General features: G+C 36.7%; 1 long non-coding RNA gene across 3 annotated transcripts in view; it reads right to left on the reverse strand.

The window, feature by feature from the left end:
* Window positions 1–20,698, reverse strand: part of LOC123552568 (uncharacterized) — a 67,661-nt gene that overhangs the window by 33,463 nt on the left and 13,500 nt on the right. For all 3 annotated transcript variants that reach the window (XR_008370772.1, XR_008370770.1, XR_008370771.1), the window contains 2 exons: window positions 20,035–20,133; window positions 9,479–9,663 (listed from right to left, as the gene is read on the reverse strand). This is a non-coding gene — a long non-coding RNA (uncharacterized LOC123552568). The remainder of the gene's footprint in view (window positions 1–9,478; window positions 9,664–20,034; window positions 20,134–20,698) is intronic.

Below are 20,698 nucleotides of genomic sequence, written 5' to 3' on the forward strand. Positions count from 1 at the left end.
ATTACAGGTGAAAAGATATTCTAGACCTGCTGGAGTTACAAGATGGAATTCTCCACGATTATATTTACTCAAACCTAACAGATCATATCTGTACTTCAGTTACATATTGCCAGACAATACATATTGGCACATTAAATTTGGACTTTAGAAACCATCCTTCTGAGGAATAATTTATTCAACACTGTCTGATCAATGCAGTAACTCTTAGAGATCTGCTCTGGAGTGGTATTGTTTATAAATTCACGGGACCCTAACTCTGAAGTAACTTCTCTTAAACTGGCATTTTTATCTATCTCTGTGACCTACATTTGTGTTGCAGAATTAGTAAGTTAGATCAATATCAAAGAAAATATACCAAGTTGTATTATGTGCATACACAGATTTTTACTGAACGTGATCAATAATTCATGGGCTAGTATTGACTTTGTAAAGCCTTGCATTTTACTGAGAATCGAGTCGTGTATTGCGTGTTAGCCAAGATAAATAATAAACCTATTCCTTTCACCGATCTTGCCTATTCACATTCAATTTAACAAAAATCAGACATGTATTCTGTACTAACAATAGATGAAAAGTGACAAACCTGCTTCAAAGTCCAATATAAAAACCTTCACTAGTGATAGTTCTATGTGATAATAAGGCAGGACTTAGTCAAATTTCCAAACAAACTATTACTTTTGCTTGAATTTGCGGGGAGTTGTACACAAAGTTCCTAAAGGGGATCCTGCTTAAAAATTCACACTATTAAATGTATTATTAACAAATTCAACAGGATGCCTAAGAATAAAAACTGGCAAAAGTATAATAGAATGGCAATGTCAAAAGGCCTTAGTTTTTAAATTTTAGTGGTTTTTGCCACTCAAGACTGCGAGATAAATGTATCAAAAACTGTTTTAGAGTGCTATATTGTAACAAAAAAACCTACGCCATATAATTCTTGTAATGCTTAAAAAGAAAAAACCTTACTCTGTCCAGATGCACAGCTCCCGCATGACCACACCTTGCTTGTCGCTGGCTTAGAATAACATACATGCTGGCATTACACTGTAAAGCAAGTGCTATGTGAAATCACAATATCAGAACCGTAACCATGTTTGAAGATTGTTTGAGCTTTCCTTCAGTGTCCAGCACAGTGCCTTCAAGTTACATCTCAATCAAAGAAGTTTCTTTGATCCTTATACTATAATAAGATTTTAATATTAGTAAGATGTAGCTGAAGTTCAATAGTCCAACAACAAATACACATATTTTATTCCTGTATCCGTTAGCGAGGGCAGAATGGGAGTGGGCAGTTGCAGCTAGTGCTGACCGAGGATCAGCCCTTCATCTTCCTTGTATGGGGGAATCTTGGTCTGCACTCTGTCTGGTTTTGGGTCAGGGTTTCTGCCCGGCGTGTATTCAGGGTTGGCTTGGATTGCCTGCTTTACAAAGTCCCTATGAGGCAGTGCAACTAATTTTCTCTGCTCTCAGTAATATACGATATGAACTGATATCTGTCATTAATGTATAAACATTATGATTACTATATATAAAATTATGTTATAACAAAACACTGGATTTAAAAATAGATGTATTGATAAAAAACTTACAGTTGGCGCCAATTATCTAAAAGGTAGAAAGGTAGATCTTTTATATGACTTATTTATAGTAAAACAAAACAATACAAGAGCTGTCTCCATAGGATGAACATGCCCCGATGGCAACTTTGAAATGAATAGTAACTGTTATGGCCGTGAGTGTAGAGTTTATGGACTTTGACCTACGGACCTGGTCTTGCGGCGCGCGACAACGTCGTCTTATGTGGTACACATTTTGCCTAATAATTTTATGAACATCCAGGCATGAATGGACAAAGATATGGACCGGACACGTCATCATGCACTATAATGAAATATGACCTTATAATGTCTAAGTGTGTACGCCTTGACCTTTGAGCTACGGTACCTGGGTCTTTGCCGCGCGACAAGTCGTCTTACTGTGGTAACATTCATGCCAAGTTATTTGAAAATCCTTCCATGGATGGACAAAGAAATGGACGGACACGATGACTATCATGAAAAATGACCTTTAAACGTTATGTGTGACCTTGACCTTTGAGCTACGGATCCTGGGTCTCTTGCGCGCGACAAGTCGTCTTACTGTGGTACATTCATGCCAAGTTATTTGAAAATCATCCATGGATGACAAAGATATGGACGGACACCGTTATGCAGTAATCATTGATAATAAAAGACCTTGAACGTCTAAAGTGAGACCGCGTCTTTACCTTTGAGCATACGGAACCTGGGGTCTTAGCGTCGCGCGAGTAAAGGCGTCGTACTGTTGTTACAACATTCATGCCAAGTTATTTGAAAATCCATCCATCGTTGACAAAAGATATGGACCGGACATGAAAATAGCGGACAGACGACAACAGACTGACAGGGTCGGTTCAAAAACTATGGCCTCCCCTCGGGTCATAAAAAAGCAACAAAAACAAGCAAAGATTGCCAGAATTTTCAAAATATGGTATGCCTGTGTCATAAGCAGATTTCTTTACACTAGCACCTCTAATTGCAAAATTATTTTATGGAAATTTTATTCATGGCGGTTGTGTAGTACTTAATGTAATTCTTTTGTTTTTCTGAATCCACATAAGAACTCCTTACCAGGCAGAGATTATACCTTAAAATACACCTAAATTTGAAAGTAAATTTTATGTTGTACCACCGCAAAGGTGATCTTGGGTTTTTCTCATTGGTATTTATAAAACAAAGAGACCATGATGGTCCTGAATCGCTCTCACCTCTTCCCACAAGATCCAGTTTTGGAGTATGACGTCGTTTTTGCTATTATTTGACTATTAGTGACCCTAGTTTTTGAGCTCATGTGACCCAGTTTTGAACTTGACCTAGATATTATCAAGATAAAAATTATGACCCAATTGACTTGAGATCCATTTGATAAAATATGGTCTCTATGAGATGGTCACAAAGGTTTTTCTATTATCTTGAACTATTGACCTTGTTTTTTAAGGCACAGACCAGAGTTTTGTCGCATAAACTTGACCTAGATATCTTCAAAATGTCATTGAAGATCCATTGAAAGATATGGCCTTTAGTAGAGGTCACAAGGTTTTTTATAATTGATCTACTGACCTAGTTCTTGATTGGCAATCTAGTGAACCCATTCAAACTAGACTAGATATCGTCTAGATGAACATGTCGTGTCTAACTTTCACACACGATCCTATGAAAAAATAAGGACCTCTAAGAATGGTCACAAGGTTTTTCTATTATTTTGACCATAGACCAAGTTTTGATGTCATGTGGGACACACTTTCGAACTTGACCTAGTATCATCAAGGTGACATTCTGACCAATTTTCATGAAGATTACATGAAATATATGGCCTCTAGAGAGGTCACAAGGTTTTTCTATTTTTAGACCTACTGACCTAGTTTTTGACCGCACGTGACCCAGTTTCGAACTTGACCTAGATATCATCAAGGTGAACGTTCTGACCAATTTTCATGAAGATCTTGTGAAATATATGGCCTCTAGAGAGGTCACAAGGTTTTTCTATTTTTAGACCTACTGACCTAGTTTTTGATGGCACGTGACCCAGTTTCAAACTTGACCTAGAATTTACCAAGATGAACATTCTCACCAATTTTCATAAAGATCCCATGAAAAATGTGACCTCTAGAGATGTCACAAGGAAATGTTTACGCACGGATGGACGCACGGACGACGGACACTGCGCGATCACAAAAGCTCACCTTGTCACTTCGTGACAGGTGAGCTAAAAAAGTTACAATATAAGTTATTTATAGTAACAACTAAGGAAAGTTAATCTTACAAAAAAGAAAGTCCACACAAAAATCCTTACCTGAGGCAGAGATAGGTCAAAATACACCTCAAAATTGGATGTAACATACATGTTGTACTACAGAAATGTGGTCTCGATTTTTCCCTATGCACGGTGGCGATACCCTGGGTATGCAGGGGAGCAAAATGGCGGCGGAATCTCTCGATTCAGGTAACATTTTTCATTATTACTGTCTTAATACTTAACCAATTTTAACGAAATAAAGACGAGTGCCCGCTCATAAGAATATTACACCCTCGGCTATAAAGCTTGGGCTCCTGGGTTTCATAGTTTTTGTGAAAAGTGCAACGGCGCATTCTGACGGGAAAAATGCAACTGCTATGTAGGGGGGCATTTTTCTGAAAATGACTAAATCAGCTATCCCTGTGTGTTTCGAAAAACGGCTTGTGGGGCTGAACCGGGCTTGACATTTTCCAAAGCTGTTGTAGAACGTTAGCGAGTGAAATCGCCAGTTTTCGGCAATTCCAGGCGATTGAAAGGAAATGCTATGTAGGGGAAGTGTTTTCATTATGTTATGTGGGGGAGCTTTTGACATGTGGGGGTGACTTAACTGGCTGCTAGGCTGCTACAGGCACGCGGTGATATGATCATTTGATACATAAAGTATATATAATATGGATAGAAATGATCTCAGTGAGAAAAAACCTTTTCAAGGATTTTTTATTTTTAAGGTGGATATGAAGTAAACATATAAATGCCTTCTACAGACACATTAGGGTACATATATGTGGAACAGACTGTCAACTCCGTCCGCTCAGATTCGTACTTGTATTTTGATAATATTCCCTGTGTTTTTATCCCCGTATCCGTTAAATCGGGGACAATATCTTTGTTGGCCTCTCTCTCTCTCTCTTTAAAATATGAACTCGGCATTCAAGATAACTTTTTCGAGGCCAAACACTTAGCAAATTTCTTTATGAAATCCTTCCATATTCACACATCCCATACATTGTACATGGCCATTACATTGGTAAATAAACATTTGACCTTGGTCTTCGTTTTGCCATATTTACGCGTCAAGCACATTGCTCTTTTTCCAGCCTCATATTTCAACGGGGGCATTGTGCTTCAAAAACACATCTTGTTTTTCTTACTTTTCTCATATACTTATAGCCAGTTAGCGTACTCCATGCCCCACCTACCAAATATTTTATTTTGTTTTCGGTGCTACGAGTGCCGTAGCAGCAATGTTTCCCTATCTAATTTTCTGATTAACCGTTTTAACTTTGGAAAAAAATGAAGAAGAACGTCTTAGTATATTTATTAATTATAACGTAAACAGAAATATATAGTGAAAGTCAAAATCGTAGCATGATATTTCAAACCGAATTGTTGTAAATTGTTCCGGACATAAATTTAGCCTGTGTATGTGAAAGAGTTTGACCCATCAAAATATTGTTCGTACTAGCAGTAAATTTAAACGGGCCAACATGGTTCTTGCAACTGGAAAAAAAAAGAATTGAAAGGTTCTATTCAATAATATTATGTTTTACGTGCAGTTTCTTTTTAAAATAAGGAGGAAGACAGTGATATTGAAAATGTTTAAAATCGTTATTTAGACGACTGCTTTACCACTTAGAACCATAGAATATTTTATGTTTCAACTGCCAGGACTATATATCAGTACAATGCAACTTCCAATGCCACCTTTAATATTTTTTCAAATTTCTTTAAAAGAGTTTTTATGAATGTCAGCATCGCTGTTCCTGGTTGTGGAGATGCAGCCGATCAACTGATATAAACCCCGGCCGCAAAATTCGCAAAAAATCCAATAGCGGCAACGTAGATATAATATGTTTTTAGTAATATACTTCGGGGTTAGTCTTATTGAAACAGCATTTGAATTTCAAATTAAATTTTACTATTCTCACATGACATTTGCACTGGTGGTAAAGGAGATCGTAAAGCGTTTTCTTCGTTAAATGAAGACAATCTTTGTCGTATAATAGCAGTATAGGATGCACTTGCTATTATGAGAATGCATGATAACCATAACAATGAAACAATAATATATCGTGCGTACAAAAATGAAAGAGTAAGTAAATGAAAATTATTTTTCTGCGAGAAACTCTGCAGTTGATTTATAATTTTTTATGCCCGTGACAAACTGCCCGATCGTTCATCAAAATCAAATTATATTGCACGTAAAACTCGGGGTTGCATGGTTATAAAATGTACAAATCCTTTTAACGATTTAGTATGATGGAAAAAATACGAAGAAATTAAACATAAATATATCTAGTTAAACCTTCCTCTCTTTTTATGACTTTAAAAAACTAGAGGTTTGCGAATTTCGAGAATTTAGAAATTAAAGGTTATTTTGTAAAAATTAGCTATAAAATCTGCAGTAGATCTATATATTGAAGCTTCACTATGCAAAAAAAAAAACGCCTCATGAAAATAGAATAGGCAGCTTATAGTAACTGGATGAATTAATGGTTTATGTTTCAGGTACAGCATAGAAAAAAAGATGAAGAGTAAGCACTCATCAAATGTAACGTTAAATGCCAACAGCCGGCGTCGTAAACGTACAGCTAAAATGAATATGAAATACCAACTTCAGATGACTGAAATGTATACTGTTATAAAACCTCTCACAAAGCAGTTCACCCCCACATGTCAAAAGCACCCCCACATAACATAATGAAAACACCTCCCCTACATAGCATTTCCTTTCAATCGCCTGGAATTGCCGAAAAGTGGCGATTTCACTCGCTAAAGTTCTACAACAGTTTTGGAACATGTCAAGCCCGGTTCCGCCCCACAAGCCGTTTTTTGAAACACACGGGGATAGCTGATTTAGTCATTTTCAGAAAAATGCCCCCCTACATAGCAGTTGCATTTTTTCCATCAGAATGCGCCGTTGCACTTTTCACAAAAACTACGAAACTCGGGAGCCCTAGCTTTATAGTCGAGGGTGTAGTATTCTTATGAGCGGGCACTCGTCTTTATTTCATTACAATTGGTTAAGTATTAAGACAGTAATAATGAATAATGTTACCTGAATCGAGAGATTCCGCCGCCATTTTGCACCCCTGCATACCCAGGGTATCCCCACCGTGCTATGACTTGTAATGAAAAAGTTACAATATAAGCTATTTATAGTAACAACAAAAGGAAGTAATTCTAAAGGGACCTGCACATGACACAGTCTCATGATGGTGTACAATTGTGCCAAGTTACATCAAAATCCCTCCATGCATGAAGAAGAAATGCTCTGAACAAAGTCATTCTTGAATTCGGCATTTGACCTCTAAGTGTGACCCTGACCTTAGACCCAGGGACCTGAATCTTGCGCATAACAATCCGTCTTATGTTAGTGAACATTTATGCCAACTTACATCAAAATCCCTCCATGAAAAAAGAAGAAATGTTCCAGACAAAGTCATTCTTGTATCTGAACTTTGGCCTCTATGTGTGACCTTAATTTTTGACCTAGGGATCAGGTTCTTGCGCAAGACACTCCGTCTCATAGCGGTGAACATTTATGCCAAGTAATATTCAAATCCTGTTTGGCCTGACAAAGTTATACACCAGACAGGAAAAAGGCCCTGTTGACCTTTGACCTCCAATTGTGACCTTCACCTTTGAGCCAGAGTTCCGGGATTTCTGCACGACATGTGGTCTCATCATGGAAAACTTTTGTGCCAAGTGATATTAAAATCCCTTCATGAATGACAGAGTTATGGACCTGACACGAAACAGGCACTGTTCAAGCCATGTTAACATCTGACTGCCAAGTGTGACCTTGACCTTTGAGCTAGGGGTCTGAAAGTTATGCATGACACAATCTTATTATGAGGTACAAGGGAACATTTGTGCCAAATAATACTAGAAAATGCTTTTGTAAAAAAGCGCATGTCTCCCCCAATGCAAAGTCCTATACCGGTAGGCAAGAAGTCAATAGGGGTCAGGAGCGAAAGTCAAAGAGACACTGATGGTTGGCTGCAATAGGGATCATCTACTTGGCATGTCCAGTCATCCCGCTAAATTTCAACACTCTTGGCCTAGTGGTTCTCAAGTCACTGTTCAGGCTCCTGTGACCTTGACCTTTGATCAAGTGACCTCAAAATAAATAGGGGTCATCTACTCTGCATGTCCAATCATCCTATTAAGTTTCAACATTGTAGGTCAAGTGGTTCTCAAGTTATTTCCAAAAAATGATTTTACATGAACAGGTCACTGTGACCTTGACCTTTAATAGACTGACCCCAAAATCAATAGGGGTCATCTACTCTGCATGTTCAATTATCCTATGAAGTTTCAACATTCTGGGTCAAGTGGTTCTCAAGTTATTCATCGGAACTGGTTATCAATGTTCAGGCCCCTGTGACCTTGACCTTTAACAGAGTGACCCCAAAAACAATAGGGGTCATTTACTCTGCATGAACAATCATCCTATGAAGTTTCAACATTCTGGGTCGAGAGGTTCTCAAGTTATTGATTGGAAATGGTTTTCCATGTTATGGCCCCTGTGGTCTTGACCTTTAACAGAGTGACCCTAAAATCGTTAGGGGTCATCTACTCTGCATGACCACTCATCCTATGAAGTTTCATCATTCTGGGTCAAGTGGTTCTCAAGTTACTGACCGGAAATGGTTTTCAATGTTCGGGCCCCTGTGACCTTGACCTTTCACAGAGTGAACCCAAAATCGTTAGGGGTCATCTACTCTGCATGACCAATCATCCTATTAAGTTTCAACATTCTGGGTCAAGTGGTTCTCAAGTTACTGACCGGAAATGGTTTTCAATGTTCAGGCCCCTGTGACCTTGACCTTTAATGGAGTGACCCCAAAATCGATAGGGGTCATCTACTTTGCAGGTACAATCATCCTATGAAGTTTCAACATTCTGGGTCAAGTGGTTCCCTAGATATTGATCGGAAATGGTTTTCAATGTTCAGGCCCCTGTGACCTTGACCTTTGACGGAGTGACCCTAAAATCAATAGGGGTCATCTACTCTTCATGACCAATCATCCTATGAAGTTTCAACATTCTGGGTCAAGTGGTTCTCTAGTTATTGATTGGAAATGGTTTTCAATGTTCAGGCCCCTGTGACCTTGACCTTTGACAGAGTGACCCAAAAAACAATAGGGGTCGTCTACTCCAGTAGCCCTATAAGCCTATGAAGTTTGAAGGTTCTAGGTCAAATGGTTCTCCAGTTATTGCTCGGAAATGAAGTGTGACATACGGACGGACGGAAGGACAGGCCAAAAACAATATGTCTCCTGGGGGAGACAAAATTAAAATCCCTTCATGGATGGCAGAGTTATGAACCGGACAGGAAAAAAGCCCTGTTGACCTTTGACCTCCAATGTGACATTGACCTTTAAGCTAAGGGTCCAGGGTTTGCGCATGACAGATTGTCTCATCATGGGGAACATTTGTGGCAAGTAATATTAAAATCCCTTCATGGATAACAGAGTTATGGACCGGACACGAAATTGCGGATGGACGAAATGACAGACGGAAAAGCGCATTCCTATAGTCCCCAAAACTGGTTTTCAACCAGTAGGGGAACAATAAATGGTATTGCCCAAATTGAATGATGGACAAATCCGTTTAAGGAAATTGTTGAATTCAGTAAATTTAAAGAAGATATACTTACCAGTACTAACTGAAGATACTGAAGATCCAGGCAGTAGTGGTCTAGTAGAGTGAAGGCAGAAGACATACACAACACTTCGCATCATTTCACATCACCTTGGGAACAAAGTGTCTGGATCTCTAAACAAGGACCGTCATCATTTCAGTTTCCATGCATGGAAATAATGAAAGTCTCTGCTCTCAAGCCTGAAATTAAATAAGCCAAAACAGGAAAAAAAATGCAAAATTATTTTATGTTAGGTTTGCTAAATAAGAATTCAATATTGCAGAAGTGAGCTACATGAAAACAATTCTGACAGACTGGCCTGTCCTGGTAGAGGAAGGCAAACATTCACAGAATTCTGAAAGAGAGAAAATCCTGCCCAGTCCTGGCAGGCCTTGAACCTGAAAAAAATACAAAACCTGCCCAATGTATGTTCCGTCCAAGAAAAACATGCATTAGAAGACATAGGCAGGGTATTGACCTGCAATAAATAAGAAATCCTTGCAATCCCTGGTTTCCGTCTCACTCAACAAAGGAACAACCATCATCTAGCAACCCGCCGGCAAGGATTGCAGATCAGTCACCCCCACACGCTTATATCTTGCGGACATATAGGCACCGGGTCCTCGATAGTCACGATAGCAGTCTTGATCAACAGTTAAGGGACCTGCAAGGCCTTGAAACCTGAAAGAAATATTCTGCTGCTTCTGTATCTTCTGCAGTCTTAGGCAGACCTTGGACCTGGAAAAGATAAAATCCTGCCCACCTCTTAAAGGTTGTCCTAGGCAGGTCTTGAGGCTGAAAGAAAATCCTGCCGACTGTATGTATGGACGGGACACACAGTCAGTTGTCACTGGCAGGCTGTGTACCTGAAAGAAATTAAAATCCTCACAATCCCCGATTCCCATTTCTCAAAACAAAGGAATAACCTTCATCTAAACACTGCGGGCACAGAATTGTAGAACCAGTTACTCCCACACGTCAAAATCTTGCGGACATATAGGCACCCGATTGTCCTCGATAGTCACGCTAGCATGTCTCGATCAATAGTAAAGGGATCTGTCAGGCCTTGGCAGCTGTAACAAAATGCAACTCTGCCAATCTTCTGAAGCAGCATCTCCTCCTCAGCAGTATGGAAGATTGGCAGAAAAATAAAACAAAAGGAAAAAAGCTCACTCCTACTGTCTTAAAAAGTAAAAAAAAAAGTCCTTACCCTATTAAACCATAACTAAATGCAACATCAAGTTTAAAATTATTCAAACTGAAACTTTCACCAAAATTGCTTAAAACTTCTGATTAAATTTACAAAATCTAAGTGGGTCACAATAGTGCTAGATTGCCTGACCATGCTTCACATCTAAAAGGTAATATAACTAGAGTGTAACCAAGGTTTTTTCTGTGATCTAGTTTTTGACCTCAAATGGTTTAGTTTCCAACTGAGCCTTCCACTTCACATAATACCTGGTGACTTTAAACACAAGATTACCAAGTTGAACATAAATTTAATTCAATTCCAAAAATGACCAAGTTTCTATTTTGACCTTTAGACAGGTAGAAAATATCTCTACTATTGCCTTTACATGGGATTTCTATCCAATACCATTTTTTAAGTTGTTTTTTTTTTTACCCGAGATAACCATTTCTGAAATCTTTCTGCAAGATAGGTAGAAGATGTCTCCCCTATGGTGCTAACATAGATTTTTTATGATTGGCCTAGTTTATAGCTGGTGACAAAGTAAATACACTGTACTCTGTATCTGCTTCTTTAAAAAAAAAAATTGATTTGGTTTCCTATTAATAGGACAGGAAAACAATATAAAATTACACTATTAAGACATTACTCAAGAGCCAATGACTCATGGGTTATTGGATCAATCTTGCCAATTATTGTCTTGCAACAATTTGTACTCTGTATTATGTTCTATAAGATTGTTCAAGGGCCACAACTCTGGTTTTACAAAAATGATCTTGCCAAAAATCTTATCACAAACATTCTAGGATATGTAATATGCAACCTTGGTGAGTTTTTAAACAATTTTGTCTACTACTGAACTTGAACAAAATACTTTATATTATCTAGTTACAAATATCTTAAAATTTTGATTGGCTTTACAAAATGTTGCCCATAGGATTATATGTTGAAGAAAGTTAAGATCAACTCTTGCATCCATTCGTCTCATTCACCTTGCCACTTAACTTTCCATATTATATCAACTTTAGACCTTGCCAATTTACCTTAAAAAATTATTCCTCAGACAGACATTGCAAATGCCAATGAATTTAAAAACATAATTCACTTCAGTAAATTTGATATTTCCAATTAAAGCCTTGATACAGCAACTTTCTATCTTATTAATTTTTTTCTTGGCCTAGTAACCCCGGTAACCTAGTCAGTATTAATGAACCCTGTTTAAATGAAATGCACCATTAACCAAAATGAATCAACTGAAGTTCATGCCTACTGACAGACTGGCCTGTCCTGGTAGAGGACAAATACTAAGAAATAGCAACCAACACTTCACTTAAGTGAACCTTGTCAAACAATACCAGAGAAATTTTGCAATTTTGATTTATTCAAGGGCAATTACTCTAGAAAACTGGTCCTGACTATCAAATGATCAGAAATGACCTAGAAATATCCAGTATGCATGAGATCAAAGAACAAGAGATGTCCCTAAGACATTAATGCTCTACTATTTGAATCAGGAATATTACACTAATTTTTAAAATACCTGCAGAGTTGAATGCAAAACTTTAACCAGGATTTACTTAGTCCAAAGGGGGGGGGGGGGCATAATTTAGCAATTTGGCTAAAATGAATGTCAGAGTTATGGGATTTGATGCTATCATCTATTTTTATAACCCTATAATATAGTCACTTGTAAAGTTTCAATATTAAATAACAGTAAATGAAAATAATGCTCTCATACAAGTTTTAGAAAACAACCATTATGATGCAGATTTTAAAAGCTTCAAGTTAAGTTTTGCTTTCTCACATTAATTTTACTAAAAAAAGGATTCTATCAATCATGGAAAAATCATACAAGCTTAATCGTTTTGAATTACTGTCTGTGGTAGGCTTAAACTGTAAGTGTTACTTTAATATTAATTTGATAGGTCCCATATTTCCATAATGATTAACTTATAATTTTCTAGTTTAAACAAGTTGCTAAATACTGAAAGACTGAAAGACTTCTGTCAAGAGCAACAGGTAGATAACTGGAAGTTATACAGCCTGTAAGAAAAGAAAGCTAGCTTGCTGTATACAACCATAAAAGGTAGCAGCTTTGGCTAGCCTGATGGATGAAATATACAGCCTGGTAGCACACAGGAGAGCTAGTTAGATGTAATGTATAGACCATAATGAAATATACTACCAATAAGACCCTATAGGATAGATGAGCTTATAGGAATATATAGGGTAGGCTGTAAGAAGCAAAGAATGGTAAATGCTCCCTAGAAGAAACATGGGCTGGCTGGCAGTATGCAGCATCTCTCTCGGTAGCAGCTTCGGCTAGCTTGGTGGATGAAATATACAACCTGGCAGCACATGTGACAGCTAGATGGATATAATATGGGTCCTAATGGTAGTTACAAGGAAGAAATATATACCATATTAGCATCATGGAGGGACACCATGGGATAGCTAGGTATATAGAGCTAGGTGGATGTGATAGTAAGCAGGAAGAAATATATAACCCTAGTAGCATCATGGAGGGACACCATGGGATAGCTAGCTAGAGTTACATGGATATAATAGTTAGCTTGAAGACATATACCCTAGTAGCATCATGGAGGCAGCACCATGGGATAGCTGGCTAGAGTTAGGTGGATATGATAGTTAGCAGGAAGAAATATATACCCTAGTAGCATCATGGGGGAACACCATGGGATAGCTAGCTAGTTAGGTGGATATCAGTGAAATAGGATAGGAAAAGAAGTTAGATGGGAAAGTTAGCTAAATGCAGATACAAGCACAGCAAACAAGCTGCATTGATAGAAAAGCAACAGAGTAGAATAAAGAAAATTGATCTTATCTCTCAGTCTTTAAATACAGAGCTTTTTTCAAAATAGTACAATCAGTAAGTCATGTGATCAATAGATATTTCACTCAAATTCAACAAAATATATGAAAAACTACTTACAGTAACCAGTGCTTATGCTTATGCTAATTTAAGGGGACATGAGAGGTATAGCACATTTCATTACCTCTCAAAACTTTTCATTTGTACCAAGTATGCTAGTAGGTTTCCACAGGATGTTCTTATACATTTTTTCCAATTTTTAAGCATTTTCATTTTAAAGACACCACATACACTTTTCATTAAATTTAAAGAGCAAATTCTGTAACTAAAGAAATATGCATGTCTCCCAAGTTATTTGAAAATATTTCCATAAAACTACAAATTAGACCTGAAATACTGCCTGTATGACCTTTATCTTGACCTTTGAAAGTGTAAACTTGACCCCAAAATGTACCACCTTGACTGGTGCAGAACGCAAACAATTTTGCTAAGCTATATAAAGATATCTAATGCACATGAAAACCTGCCTATCTGACCTTTGATCTCACTATATGACCTTGATACTGAACCAACATGACTGAAAGATGTGTCCTGCAGGTCATTTTACTTTGGTAAACCGTGTGCCAACTTCTTGAAAAAATTTCAAATTGGTAAAAAGAAAAAACAGCACACATAGCAAACTGGTGCCTGTGTGGCCTTTGATCTCATCATACCACATGTAGTGACCTTGACCTTGAATTGATAGGACTTAAAAACATTCCTCAATCATTATGACAAAAATTTATGAGCAAAGCCAATACTAGAATTTTTTAAAAGTCATACTTTTATTTTTAGCTCTAAATTTACAAGCACAAATTAGTGAAATGTTGGTCTCTATTTCATAGTACAAATTGAACCACATTGATGAATATTGCTGAAGTGAGCAGATTAAGATGTAACATTTAGGGAAGTGAAGACCTGACCATTTGTTTTGCTTATGTCAGTGCTGGACTAAGCTATAATTTTGCTCAATGCATTTTCAGTTTTCAAAAGATGTTAAGATTTTAATTTTTCAAAGATTTTCAAACAAACACTTTCACTGCAAAGACAGAAATGCTCTATCAAAACTGTTCTATATTAAAAATCCTTCAGTTGTTGCTGACAGGAATCTGTCTTACAAATATATGCTTTGAATTTCTATAATTTTATGCTTTGAATTTCATAAAAATAAAAATCATGAAAGAAAGGTGTAATTGTATCAATTTATTTTATTTATCTGTTAAATTATCAAAAAGTAGTTCTAAATAAAAGTCTTCATGACCTACAATTTCAAGAATCAAGCAATGTCTGTGAAAGAAATACCATTCAAAATAAGATAAGTTCTTAAAGCAAACATTAACAAAAATATGCCTTTTCCCCTTATTATCCCCTTTGCATAAAACTTTAAAAAATCTGTAAACATCCTAAAATTTAATCCATTACCTCCTGAATATCTAAGAAACAAACAAGTATAAGGCAGATAGGACAGATTCTTTTTCTAACTTGTATGAAAACTATCTTGAATAAATATAGGATACACTTGTATGTGGTAAAAAGGGTTGGCAGGCCAATGGTAAACAGACCATCTCTAAATCCTGAATTACAGTAGTTCAATATTAGTCAGTAGCTAATATTTCTTAACCCAGTCCAACGATATTCCAAACAGCTAAGCTTCACATCAAAATTGTTTGACACTTAAACTGTTCTAACATTAATCCATAGCAAGCTATTATAGCCAGCTGCAAGTATTTTTGAAAGATGATCAACACCATGAGAATGTTTGACTCAATTCAGGAGAAATGTGACTTTTTTAAATTGTGTTATCAGCTGAAAAATGACCTGTAATACAGTTCACATCTTGACCTAGAAAAGAATGAAGGTGTCTTTAAATGCAGTTACATGAACCAGCAGCTATTCCACCTATTTCCCTTGTCAATAACTTTTTTTCAGTGTTTTTGAAAGATTGGTGGCATTTTGGTCCAAAGTGTATTGATTTTCTAGTTAATCATCTAATATTGATAACAAAAAATACATTATCTAACACACACATATTTCTTTACAATTTCCCCATACCAGCTATAAAAGCAGTTGAAAGATTACAAATGCCTCCGAAATGAATGACATTGTCCCTATATGCAATTTAAACCTGAATCAGAAGCACTTCCCCCGCTACTGATGTAATGTATTAAAAGAAATTTGACAAAAAGTATTTAATAGTCTAATACCACTAGAGCCCTTTCATGTTATTTGAAGAATCCAGTTCCTTTTAAATAATATTCTTGTAACTTGTAGCCAAAAATAAATGATTCTGCCACTTTGGTTTATTCATAAATCTTTAACCAGTACCTCTTTGCTAGTTTATCTTGGGTAATTATTGACCAGAAACTGTTTTCTACATTTAGTACCAGTGACCTGACTCCAGTAGCCTTTAATACAAACTGTATAAGCTTATAAACTTGCTATACACTAAGTTTGGTGACAATATGCTGTTTTAGTAATGGTGACCCCCAGTCTTATGCCTTTTCTCCTCAAAAGCTTTTTATCAAGTTTCATTGCAATATCTAATTCATAATTTCAAACTTGCTATACACCATGTTTGGTGACAACTAAATTATTGACCTGAAACACCATTTGATGCAGTTAACCTAGCCCCACTGTTTTAACCAAATTCAATTACCACAATTGGCAGAAAACTGTATACAGTGACCCCAACTGCCTCAATACAATCCCAAGCTAGGGCTAAACATAAGTTTAGTGAATAAATATCAACTTGAACTACATTAACCATGCTTGTCAGCCCAAACTTGGGAACCAGGACTTGGTTTCAAAATTGGACCATGTGAAAATGATTCGTTGAAATCCCTTGAAATCTTAAAAGTTATTTCTGAATGAACAATCTGGAGGAAAAGTGCCATTGTCTGTGACCTAATCTTTGAGGGACTGAATTGACTTTCAACATAGCTTCTCATTATGCTTAACTTTTGATAAAAGTTTCATTGGAATCCATTGAATAGTTTAAAAGTTTAAACATTGCTGAGACACAAAATAGGTATTACAGTCCTTTTAATGTGTAATACTGGTGACCTTGACATTTGATTTACTGACCTCAGACTGACTGTTTTCCATAACATAACATCATGCTGAACATTTCATTTAAATTACACTAGATGTTTTGGAGAAACTAACAGTGTGATTATATGAGAACATGAAAATAGTCAAAATTTGATGGTACATTATACAAAATTTGACTTGGAACTTTATGAGGAAGTGGCAAGCATAGTGCAAGGTGCATGCTGGGATGCTGAACAATGCAGGAGAACAGTGCAAGGGAAGGATGCAAAGGGAAGGAAGAACATAAAGTCCCAGGTCAAATTGTAGTATAATGAACTTAGAAAATTGTGGAACCATAAAAGATAATGCAACAGCAGATGTATATTATGCAAAAAGCCTGCCTCCAATTATACTAAGTTGTTGAATTTTTTTACAAAATATTATTTTTATTTAAGCTAAACAGAACAAGAGCAATTTAATTAGGCTTAAATGTGCTATAAAGTGTAACCAATTTGCAAAATCTTATTTTTTAGACTTAATACAGAAAGATAAATGCCAAAACAGGATACTGGTTGCAGAGAGCCAATCAATCTGTTTCAAATTATGACAACGGCTTTTTAGATTTGGAACCCCAAAATCTGTTCCCAGTTAAGACAATGTTGTTCAAAGGAAATTAAATTGTTTAGAGCCCTACCATGCAAGTAAATAATTTCAATAGTGATATTGCTTAGCTCACAGCCTGACATACTTTTCCCATTAACTTAGCAAATATAGTGTAAACCAACTTGACTATTCAGAGGACATTGGTTAAGACCTGACATGGTTTTCCCAATTAATATTTAAAGAATAGTGGTTGAGACTCGACATGGTTTTCCCAAGTAACTTTTAGGGGATACCAGTTCAAATCTATTGTAAACCAAGTTGACTACTGAGAGCATACTGGTTTAGACCTGATATGTTTTCCCAATTAACTTTTAGAGGATACTTGTTCAAATATAGTGTAAACCAACTTGAATATTGAGAGGACACTGGTCAAGACCTGACATGGTTTTCCCAATTAACTTTTAAAGGATACTGGTTCACATCTATTGTAAACCAAATTGACTGACAGAAGAGTGGTTGAGACCTGAGATGGTTTTCACAATTAACTTTTAGAGGATACTGGTTCAAATCTATTGTAAACCAAGTTGAATACTGAGAGAATACTGGTTTAGACCTGATGTGGCTTTCCCAATTAAGTTTTTGAGGATACTAGTTCAGATCTAGTGCAAATCAAAATAATGTCTAAATCTATTAAGATATTTGTTCACAACATTCAAATGTTTTTTTTCAAAATTAATATTTCAGAGTACACTGGTTCAGATCTAGTGCAAATCAAGACAAAGACTATAATAATTGTTTAAAGCACTGATATGTTTTCCCCAATTAATTTATTGTGAGGATACTGGTTCATTTCTCTGGCAAATTAAAATTTTGCAATTTGCTTTCCAGATAACCCATTTCATAGTTTTCAAATGACCTGACCCAAACAAATTATTTACCAACAAACTTGAGCATATAATCGGCATATACATGTGCTATGTAAAAATAATTGAGTTATGGCCCTTTTAATGATAACTGCATCCAAATATATCGATATTTATAGTAAACCAAACTGTTTCATGTATTAAATTTCTTGACAATCTTCAAAATATATAGCCTACATAAACTACTACTTGCACATTGAAATATTAAAACAGCAAAACCATACAAATCAATTATTTTACCTTTTGTATGTGACAAATAGAATTATGGTCCATAGTGCAAAGACGTTGAACCATAACTAAATTTTAGGATGTGTACAGTTTCATCTCCCCTTTGTATGATGGCAATTTTAATGTAATAAACAGAACTCAATTACACTGAATATATTGACAGATGGCAATGAGAAGAAATGCAATATGCAAGAACCATAACTCTGAATTGATTATTTACAAGTTTATCTTCTCCTCTTATATTTTTTATGAATTCTTATTGAATTCATACAATTATTTGATATATGTACTGGTATCTAGGATGAAACTAGAATTTTCAGGCCAAAAGGGCACAATATTTATTTGTTGAGACAGAAATATATATTTAACCAATTTAAAAAAAAAAGACTGCTCCTTGCATGTCAAAGTTACAGCTCAGAAAAGATCTAACATTACCTTTGACCTCTTTATTAATGAAACCTTGATCTTTGAGATAGAAACCTGCATCTTACTCCAAACACTATTTCACTGTGGCAAACAGTTATGGCCCTGACAAGATCTTACATGAACTTTAACCCCTAAATGTGACCTTGACTTTCAAGAAATAATATGGACTAATCCATGCATGTCAATGTTGCAGTTTGGACAAGCTGTATTCCCTTTCATACCTTTGTGACCATAACCTTTGAATAAGGAGCCTGCAGCTTGTGCTCTATAGGCAAATAAAACTGTCAAATATAAAAACATACTGCTCATGCATGTCAAAGCTATCACCCACATGAAATTAGATAGACATAAGACCTAGCAAATAACCATGGATTTTACAGAAAACTGGTTCAAGCCTAACACAACATGACCACTGCATTATATCAGAAAAAAATATACTTATGCCAAATCACTCTAAAGAAAATCTAGAAAAAAACAATCTGATCAACCAATACAAGTCTAAACAAGAGCTGTCTCCGTAGGATGACACATGCCCCCGACCGCACTTTGAATGAATAGTTATGGCCGATGTTAGAGTTTAGGACCTTTGACCTACGGAGCTGGGTCTTGCATGCGACACATCGTCTTACTGTGTCACACATTCATGCATAGTTATTTTAAAATCCATGCATGAATGACAAAGATATAGACCGGACATGCCCATCAATGCACTATCATGAAAAATGATCTTTAACGTCTAAGTGTGTCCTTGACCTTTGAGCTATGGACCTGGTTCTTGCGTGTGACACGTCGTCTTATTGTGGTACGCATTCATGCCAAGTTATTTGAAAATCCATCCATCGATGACAAAGATATGGACCGGACACGCCCATCAATGCACTATCCTTTAACGTCTAAGTGTGACCTTGACCTTTGAGCTACGGACCTGGGTCTTGCGCACTGCATGTCGTGTTACTGTGGTACACATTCATGCCAAGTTATTTGAAATTCCATCCATCGATGACAAAGATATGGACCGGACACGCCCATCAATGCACTATCCTTTAACGTCTAAGTGTGACCTTGACCTTTGAGCTATGGACCTGGGTCTTGCGCACTGCACGTCGTCTTACTGTGGTACACATTCATGCCAAGTTATTTGAAAATCCATCCATCGATGACAAAGATATGGACCGGACACGAAAATTGCGGACAGACCGACAGACTGACAGACTGACAGACGGTTCAAAAACTATATGCCTCCCTTCGGGGGCATAAAAAGCAAAACTCTATTTAAACATTCTTTTTTCAATTATTTTACCTTCCTTCCTTGCTTTGTGTTCGTTTTTTTGTCTTTTACCAACTGTCTGCTGAATGAACATGCACTCTCAACAATCGTCACACAATTAGCATTGGTTAGCTGTAGAATAAAGGTATACAGTAGTAAATAAATTTACAATATGTTCTATACAAAATTAGAAATCTTCTGAGAGCTGTAACAGTCGTTAATTCATAAAATATTGGTGCAAGAGTTATGCACCTTATGCCATATGGTGTGGGTGATGATGTGGAACAACTACTTCAAGTTTGAATCAAATCCATTTAGTAATAACTATAATATGGTGAATATGCATCAAAATTAACCTTAATTCAAAGTAAAAGGGGACACAAGTCATTAACAAGAGCTGTTGGGAGGACAGCAATGCTCCACGATTCAACAGCCTTGTCAATTGAATGAATACAGAAGTCAACAAGAGCTATCTGTAAGACAGCGCACACGACTTTTCTCAGTTCTTGACTCTGAATTACAGCTTTGCCAGTAAAAACAAGAGCTGTCACTAATGGTGACAAATGCCCCCGCAGCGTCTTGACCTTTGACCTTGACTTTTGACCCCAAAGTCAATAGGGGTCATGTACTCAATAAGTACTATCAGCATGTGAAGTTTGAAGGTCCTGGGTGCAGTGGTTCGCGAGTAAAGTGCCTT

The sequence above is a fragment of the Mercenaria mercenaria genome, chromosome 4, assembly GCF_021730395.1.
Source record: "Mercenaria mercenaria strain notata chromosome 4, MADL_Memer_1, whole genome shotgun sequence".
Taxonomy (NCBI): Eukaryota; Metazoa; Mollusca; class Bivalvia; order Venerida; family Veneridae; genus Mercenaria; species Mercenaria mercenaria.